Raw genomic sequence first — 8464 nt, 5'->3', positions numbered from 1 at the left:
TCGGTGTTGCGACGGCTCGTTAACTTCGCGTGACACTTTTTTGGTGCAGCAGCTGCATCAGGCTCCACTCCAGAAGGAGAGTCTGTTGGAGCTATGAGGGGGGGGGGGGGGGGCAGTTCGGCGTTGCTGTTCTGGGTGCCTCTCATCGAGGAGGCCATTGCCGATGGCGGCGAAGAAGGGCCTCCGGCGGAGATCACATGACCTTCTCTAGAAATCTTCAGGCCTGTGGACTGTGCTATGGGCTTTTGTGGACTGGGTTGGGACCGTGATGTCGACACCAGGTCCAGCAGATCGACCTGTGTGCCAACTGAAACTGAAAGCGGTTGTGGTCGCCGCTTCACTGCTTCAGCGAAAATGCCCTTTTTCTTGCAAGGTGAATCGCTTCCTAGCCTGTGGGATTATCGTATGCTCTACCTTCGACACTAAATAAATTTGCATTCTCCACCCAATTAATTGCTTCATCTTCATTTTACCAAGTACAAAACTTGTTTCTTCAATCTCTGTCAAGAACGGGGTCCTTACAAAATGTGTGTATTCTGTAGTTTTCTTCCGAGTTCACGCAACTGTACGCGCGCGCCGTGATACCTTCCTAAGTGTTTGCTTTGTTTCTTTGATTGTGTTCCTTTTAAGTTCTTGCTTTTGGTCATCACTGTAATTTGCTGTCATGTCGGCCTAATTTATAACCTGTGTAAACTAAGTACGTGTTTTCGACCACTCCACTGTTGCCTCCATTGCCCTGCCGAATACGCATAGGTTTGGTTTGGTTTGGTTTATGGGGTTTAACGTCCCAAAGCGACTAAGGCTATGAGAGACGCCGTAGTGGAGGGCTGCGGAAATTTCGACCACCTGGGGTTCTTTAACGTGCACTGACATCGCACAGTACACGGGCCTCTAGAATTTCTCCTCCAAAGAAATTCTAGCCGCCGCGGCCGGGATCGAACCCGCGTCTTTTGGGTCAGCAGCCGAGCACCATAACCGCTTAGCCACCGCGGCGGCCGAATACGCATAGGTGATGGCAGCTTGTCGAACCGCACGATGCGGCTTTTTACTCCCATTCGTTCCTCGAACATGTGTCGCTTGCTTGGAAATAAAAAAAGAAAGAATGATATGTTCTCTTTTGTTCTCGAGCTAGTTATTTGTTTTTCTCTCTTCCAGATAGGGCGCGACCTGGAGTACGCGCCATGTGCGCCAATGGACTTGATCGAATTCGGTGTGGGCTCACATTTCGGAGTGTTCGGCTTCGCTACAGGTGACTCATGTAGGCTTGCCTTGGCGTGACATCGAGCCATGTCAAAACGCTGGCATTTTTAAAAATGCCTTGGGTTTGGTATATACGGGCGCACCTTGCAGTTTAAGTATGCTGCATGCATGAAGGGAGTCTGTCTTGTAGAGCATTGATATTTAATGTGCGGACATGTTTTGTCTTTATTAGTGCATTGTTCCTTGTAATTGTGACACTTCAGGCGCAAATTACGCCTTGCTCGGCAAGTTCTTCAATCTCACAACTAGTTCTCTGTAAAAGTTCGCGTTCCGAAGTGGCTCCCTTGGTATAGTTAAAGGTGCGGTGAAGAGGAATCTTAAAACAAGAGGAATCTGAACTCGTCTTTTTGCCGCGGGAACTCGATCTACACGTTCCGATCATTCTCAGAAACGTCGATTTATTGCCCTGTGTGGCCGATTTCCCTAGTTAAATCGGATTGACGTCCGGCCCCCACCTTTTTTTTTAATTATCCCTGTACGGTGGGCGGAGTCGACCAACACGTGGAGTGCCTTTCAGCCAGCTCCACGGAGGCTTGCCGCTCTGCCATTGGCGGAGTAATACGTAGTAATCCGTAGTAGCAAATAGTCCGCGCGTATATTTATTTCTGCCGGCTTATTTTGCGGCTATATTATCTGCGAAAGAAACTATTCACGGAAACATAGAAAACAAAATAAAGCGAAAGCGAGGCCTCCACGGAGCTGGCGGAAAGGCACTCCACGCGTTGGTCGACTCCGCCGGCCGTACGGGGAGAATCAAAAATAAAATGGCGGGAACCGGACGTTAATCCGATTTAATTAGGAAAATCGGCCCCACAGGAGAATAATTCGAGGTTTCTAAGAATACTCTGAACGTGTAGATTGAGTTCCCGCGGCAAAAAGACGAGTTCAGAATCCTCTTGACTGCACCTTTAAGGGCGCGGTCAGGTGTAACTTGCACATCCAGTTATTCAAGCTTTTGCGGCACATGTTTGACGTTGGTGTTAGCCATAAGATAGTATATGTTATTCGGCAGCCGGGCTGGTCACCCAGCAATACAGCCCAACACGGGAATGCGTGAGATGGCCTAACCATACACGGCCACTATAACTCCATGCATAAGGACCAAGGTAGACCAGTACCCAGAGGGTTAATCTCGCTGCCGGAAAGTAGGAAAATAAAGAAGTAAGATTGCAGGATAGGTGGGAGAGAGAAGATAGGAAAGAATATTGTGGAGAGGGGGACCGGAAATGATAGCTGGCTGATTTCCCCCGGGCGGGTCAAACCGGGGGTGCCGTCTGTGGGAAGCGGGAGTCAAAGTGGAGTGTTGATCCTGCCGAGGGGTCTTTAAAATCCAAACACTCAGCGTCTGTTCAGCTTCCAGGATTCCCTTTTTCCCAGACACGGCAAAGCAACGCGGAGCTTAAGCGCGGGTGCCGGGGTACGGGCTGGCGCACTACTCATCAACATCTGCCTAGCGGGGATGTCCCTTCGGGCGTTCATGAAAAGTGTTTGAGGCTTATGTCAGAAATAAAATATTGCGAAGACCTACCGTCAATATTTTCAGGTCCTATCTCATGGCAATCTGGTTGACTTTCATGAGAGCAGCCTCTACTGTAAGCCCCAGAGCCAAATATGAAGGGACATTAGAAACATATGAACAACCAAATTGGCAAAAAAAAAAAAAATCTAACGCAACATACCTTGTGAACCCTCGCTTCGAAAGCATTAAAGCTTCGGTGCTGGCGCGAAATAGTTGACCTTTTGAGACCCCGGCATCTTCTGCGGCAGTAGCGTTGTAAATGTGCAGTTATTAAAAAAAATATATTCAAGAGCTGAGGGGTTGCGAGAAAACCGTGCTGTAATCTGATTAAATGTCTTAACGCCAGTATTACGTTCAAAAATTTAAATATTTGTAAATCATGAAAAAAGCCCGTTTTAACAATAATGCAGAGGAAATGGAATCTAGTGTTGTGGCAGGCCATCACTCGCATACTGTGCGAAGAGCTCGTTCTGCCGAGAGCGCTGCTGCCAATGAAACACACGAACAAAATGTATGTCACTATGGATTGCATTGGGTGATAAAGGTGCAAAAGCAGGCTGTCAGAGCAAAATGTTTCATAATGTGGCAGCTTAGGACAGCTTACTAGCTTTTTAATCCCATGTATTCGTGCTTAAAGTGTACTCGAAAACAAATTTGTTTTCCTCGGTAGCACTGCCTTGTCCACATGCCACGACGTTGTTGTCTTTACACTGTTTGCAACGTGTGTTCTGAGCCTCAGAAACGTGGAAGGTGCGAAAAAAACAGGGTAAATTATAGGATCTGAAATATCCTTGCGCGCCTCTCCCACTATGACTCGATAGGCCGCAGCGAGCTGTCATACAGGATTTACTTTTATACAAACAATATTTAAGTTAATGCGCACAAGATTTAAAAAAAAACCGCCTTGGTCATTGCGGCAATCCCACCATCACGGCTTTCGAACTGAGAGAAATGCTCTGAGAAAATCGGCGTTGGATCTCGAAAAGCTGCAGTTCGAGTGCCGCTTTCTGGTCGAAACGCGGTCGCATTCAGATTTTGTTGCGCTTTTAGAGCGCAGCTCTTTGGCGTCCGTTCCTGGGTTTTGCGTCGTCGTCGGCCTCGTAAACAGCTCCGCCCCCCTTTCATCCCCCCAGCGCTAGCAGCGACCGACTGATAACGACCGACTGATACCGCTGGATGCCGCTGACGCCGCTAGAGAGTCAAGATAACGTGACTGCATAGAACACCGTCGCCGCCATGCAGAAAGAGGAGAAAAGGGTCCCCCCCCCCCCCTATTCTTGTGTGGCGGATAGGGTGCTCTTCAGTTGCCGACGCGCCGGTTATTTCACGTAGGCCCCGGCACGTCGACGAATACGTGACCACCTTCCCACGGCTAGACCTGGTTCTTAGCGCTGCGGAAGCGAGGGTATCATATTGTTTGTGTCGGCATCGGCGGCGTTGTCCCTGAAACCAACTCCGCAGCTGGGGTTGACTCACTATCGAAAAGGTGAAACAGCTTATTTGCTGCGCTCAAATTTCGCATTAGGAAGTAACGTAATCGTCGGTAATTTTTATTTTATTCGAATTCGTTTAGCAACGAGTTACTAGCATCGCTAACAGCTGCCGTGTAGCGCGATTCGCTAATACATTTGCGAAGATTGCCCTGACAGGCACGTTGCGGGCGTACCTGCCGGTTCGGAAGTATTTGACATGCGCACTGGCGACTGTCGGTAGCCGTGTATAGAGGCAAACATGCTGCGAGTTGAAACAGTTCGAAAAGTTTTTGCTGGAAGCTATCTTTGGAAAGTACTTTCCAAAGCTATCTTTGGAAAGTACTTTCCAAAGATAGCCTCCAGCAAAAAGCAGGTGATGCGGTCTCTTCACTCTTCAAAGAATGCAGAAGAGCCTGCCTGGCAAAAGCCAAATTAAAGGCAAAACAGTTGTTCAAATAACTACATTTAGGGACGCTTTTATCCTCTATTGAAAAGTGCGAAAAATGCAGCCTCGACATATTTTTTGACGCGAAAACGCACAAAGTAGACGTGCCTTTACGAGTGATCGTTTCTGAGAAGGGCACGTGGCAGAAGAGAATGGGGAATTTTTATAAAATAACCTAGCTCACCTAACTATTGACGACCCTTATCAGGTAAAGAAGTCGGGTGAAGCAATTGAATTTCTGAAAACTGACCAGGCCAAGCCACTCCGCGCATTTTCAATTGATGTAAAAGACCTATATTATTCCATCCCTCATGACAAGCTGTTAAAGTGCATTAGTGAAGCAATTGACGACTACAGAGTGGTAGCATTTCAGAACGCTAGTGGCATTTCTGCAGAAAGCTTCTTAGACCTGCTGTAAGTGTACCTTCTGTCAACCTATGCAGAATGGGAAGGTACTGTTTTTATTCAAAAGAATGAGATCTGCAATAGGATCTAGCATCGCTCCATTGCTAAGTGACATGTTTCGTGCTAAGCTTGACAGGGCACTCGAACAATCACTCATGGGCTCAACAGTTGCAAGAGTGTTCCGTTATGTAGATGATTACCTTATTTTAATAGATTGTGACCCGGCTAGCTTCGCTTCGGAAGTGAATCACCTGTGCGCGATATTCTCTGAAGTGCTTTCGCCGCTGGAAATTACACATGAAGTGGCTGTAAATGATCGCATTAAGTTCCTTGATCTGACCTTATATTTTACTGATTTCCATGCATGGTGGGCATTTGATCCTAGGGGTAAAAAGCCCTTACTTCCGTATAGCTCAGCCCATTCGAAGCTCGTGAAGAGGCATTGTGGCGTCATGCTTTCAAAATGGCATGAAAAAATCTTGCCCACACAAGTTTGATGTTAGTTTCTCCAATCAGGTTGATAGATTAACAGACGCAAAATACCCCCTTCATATTCTGGCATCAGTAGCAGAAGGGATTTTGAAAAAGCTGAAGGAGGGCAACGCTGTCCCTCATTCCAAACAAAGAAATCTGGCAGTAATACCTTATGTCCATGTTGTGTCCCACAATTTGAAGAGAATAGGCAAAAAGGCTAGAGTAGATGTTTTTTCGGCTCCTGTCAAACTGAGTGGCTTGAGTGCGAGAGTTAATGGCCCGGGTAAAAGATCGGAAACTGGTTCTAATTGCAAGAAAAACCACAGGATGAAGTATGTGCCATGCCAAGACAACGTGGTGTATTCAGTCCCGTTGACGTGTGGTGGTTCATACATCGGCCAAACAGTCCGGTGTCTAAATGAAGGACTTAAGGAGCATGCAAACAATGTTAAGAACGGGGCCCGCCACATAGGTATTCACTGTCGTGACCGTTCATGTTACCGAGAATTCAAAAACAGCCAAGTAGTTACTAAACAAGGATAAGCTTACACGAGAGATTGAGGGATCTGAGATCATGAAGCTGGGTGCAAATTGTATCAGCACTCCTTCCGTTGCCATCTCGTTGAAAGAGCACAACTTCCTGATTTCAAATTATCGATGTACACGCGATACAGCTGCATGCGCATAGTGACTGGGATTGATACTTTCTGCTGTTCTGTTTCTTCTGTTTTTTCTGAGGTGCAAAAGAGTATTATATGCTGTTAGCATCCGGAATAAATATTTGTTGTCAGTTCAGCGCTGTGTTCGTCCCTTTCGCCCTGTGCCGTAGCGCTGTTTCACTAGATATGTCAGACCAACTCGCCCACCAGTTCATGTCGTCCTGTCGAGTTGTAAATTCATATGGAAAGAAAAGGAAACACCGATCTAAGGTTGTTAAACATAGACGTTTCGGCTTCCGTCTAATGTTTCTTACAACATTTAGTCGGTGTGCCTTGTCCTTGAAGCCAGCAAACATTCTGAGAGGTACACCGTCCAAAAAACATGGCCAGCAGGAATATTCAAGCTCAAAGTAGAAGCTTGGGCATGTTGGGTGCGCAGTTATCTTTATAGCGCAAAATACGTTAGGTACTCTTGTCATTCGTACGTGTCTACTTTCATCTGAGATCGTTCACCAATGTATTTAAGTAGTGGAAAACCTTCAATAAAGATCAGTTGTCTGTGTATTCGTCTCATCTTCATTTTTTTACGCTATAACGATAATTCTTGCTCACACACACACAGGAAATGCACTCTAGAAAGCAGGTCACTTAGAAAGGAGCACTTAACCGGCGGTCCTCTTTATTGTGCGTTTGCGTGTGTTGGGAAGGGAGGGGGGAAACGCGCATGCGCTACAAACACTCATCCCTTCATTCCGGTGGGCACCGAAAAGCGTCAAAGGTCGAAGTTAACTGTGTTAGGTATGCCCCTGTTTGAAAAGGGCAGCTCAGTGGAGGTGAAGACGCTTTTTAATATTTGCAAAATATTCAAAAGTAGCTGCTACATTTCATCCCTTCAATAAATCAATCAAATGAAAAAAATATTTAAAATTGTCCACGCACAGGCAGATTCTCTCCAATCAGGAGCTAAATTATTGGGAATCCATTGCACGCGATAAAAAGTGTTCAGTCTGACGCTCCACAACAGGAACAGTAAAGCGACGAGGGCGTGAGTTCGTGTCAACCAGCCAGCCGTGGGCAAGTTGTGACGACGAAACAAGGTCACGTGACATAGGTGACGTATCTAGGATGCTTCTCTGGAGATTTTCCGCTCACAACGCCAACGACGGTGACGACGCCGGGTTTTGTGCAGAACGAGACCCGTAACGCTACCGCGTTAAAAAATACACCATTTAAATGGAAGCCAATTGCCGGGCCTTGCCACGAGCAAGAGGGCGAGGATTTACCTCCCACTGTGCTTGGCTACGGCGCCGTCTTGTCTGCGCCAGGCTACTCCTGTCAACAAACAAAAGCTACCCTTGCAGAAATGCATACATTGTTGAAAATTCCAGTGCTACATAAATTATGCATAACGTTGTCAGAAAGTGTAATAGCTGTCACCCACCATAAGACACCATATAAGGGTGTCATCCACCACTAGGAGAGAAGGATGGAATCGTACGTGATATCTGTAACATTTTCCAAATGAGAATGAGTACGACGAAGCATTCATAAAACTTACAGGTTAAAGGGGCAGGAATTACTGAAAGCGGGCACTTACAGCGCTCGCATTCTAGAGGTCGTGCTCCCAAAAGCAAGTACTGTGTTACTTGTGTGTGTGCGATTCGTAACCTATAATATGCGACGTCGTGTACTGCTTTTTTATGGTAAATCTTCCATTATTTTATAGTTGGTTTAATTAGGTGCTATTATTTTGTTCGCTGTTGTCTTCGAATTTCCATTTGGACAGCAGCGCTCGCTTGGTTTTACCTTTATAAAGTTTCACCTAAAATTTTCAGCAATTTGAAAAAAAAATGGGCTGTTTGAGTTAAAAGAGCGCTCTTTTTCTGCATAGCATTGTCAGTGGTGTAATGCACCAACATACAGCTAACTAGCACATTACTGCACAATATTACAATATTACAATATCACAATATTACTGAACTGCCAACTTTTTACCCATTAGGGTTAGACTCCTTATTTATTCGTAGGCTTGCAGCCCACGGTAAGTAAAATCCACAGCCCTCAGGCGCACCGTCGCCATCTTCGTCATAGTCCGATCCCCAATGGAGGTCCCCTCCTGAGCCCAGACCTGCATAGTTGGGAGCAGCCCGGCCGGCGCCATTGCAACATGGGAGGTGGCACGGAGGCCTCCTTTTCGGTAGCCCCTTGGGACGCCCAGAAAGGGGCGACC

Source organism: Amblyomma mixtum, chromosome 1, assembly GCF_055824585.1.
Source record: "Amblyomma mixtum isolate Tamu chromosome 1, ASM5582458v1, whole genome shotgun sequence".
NCBI classification, from domain to species: Eukaryota; Metazoa; Arthropoda; class Arachnida; order Ixodida; family Ixodidae; genus Amblyomma; species Amblyomma mixtum.
This window is presented reverse-complemented; position numbering follows the sequence as displayed.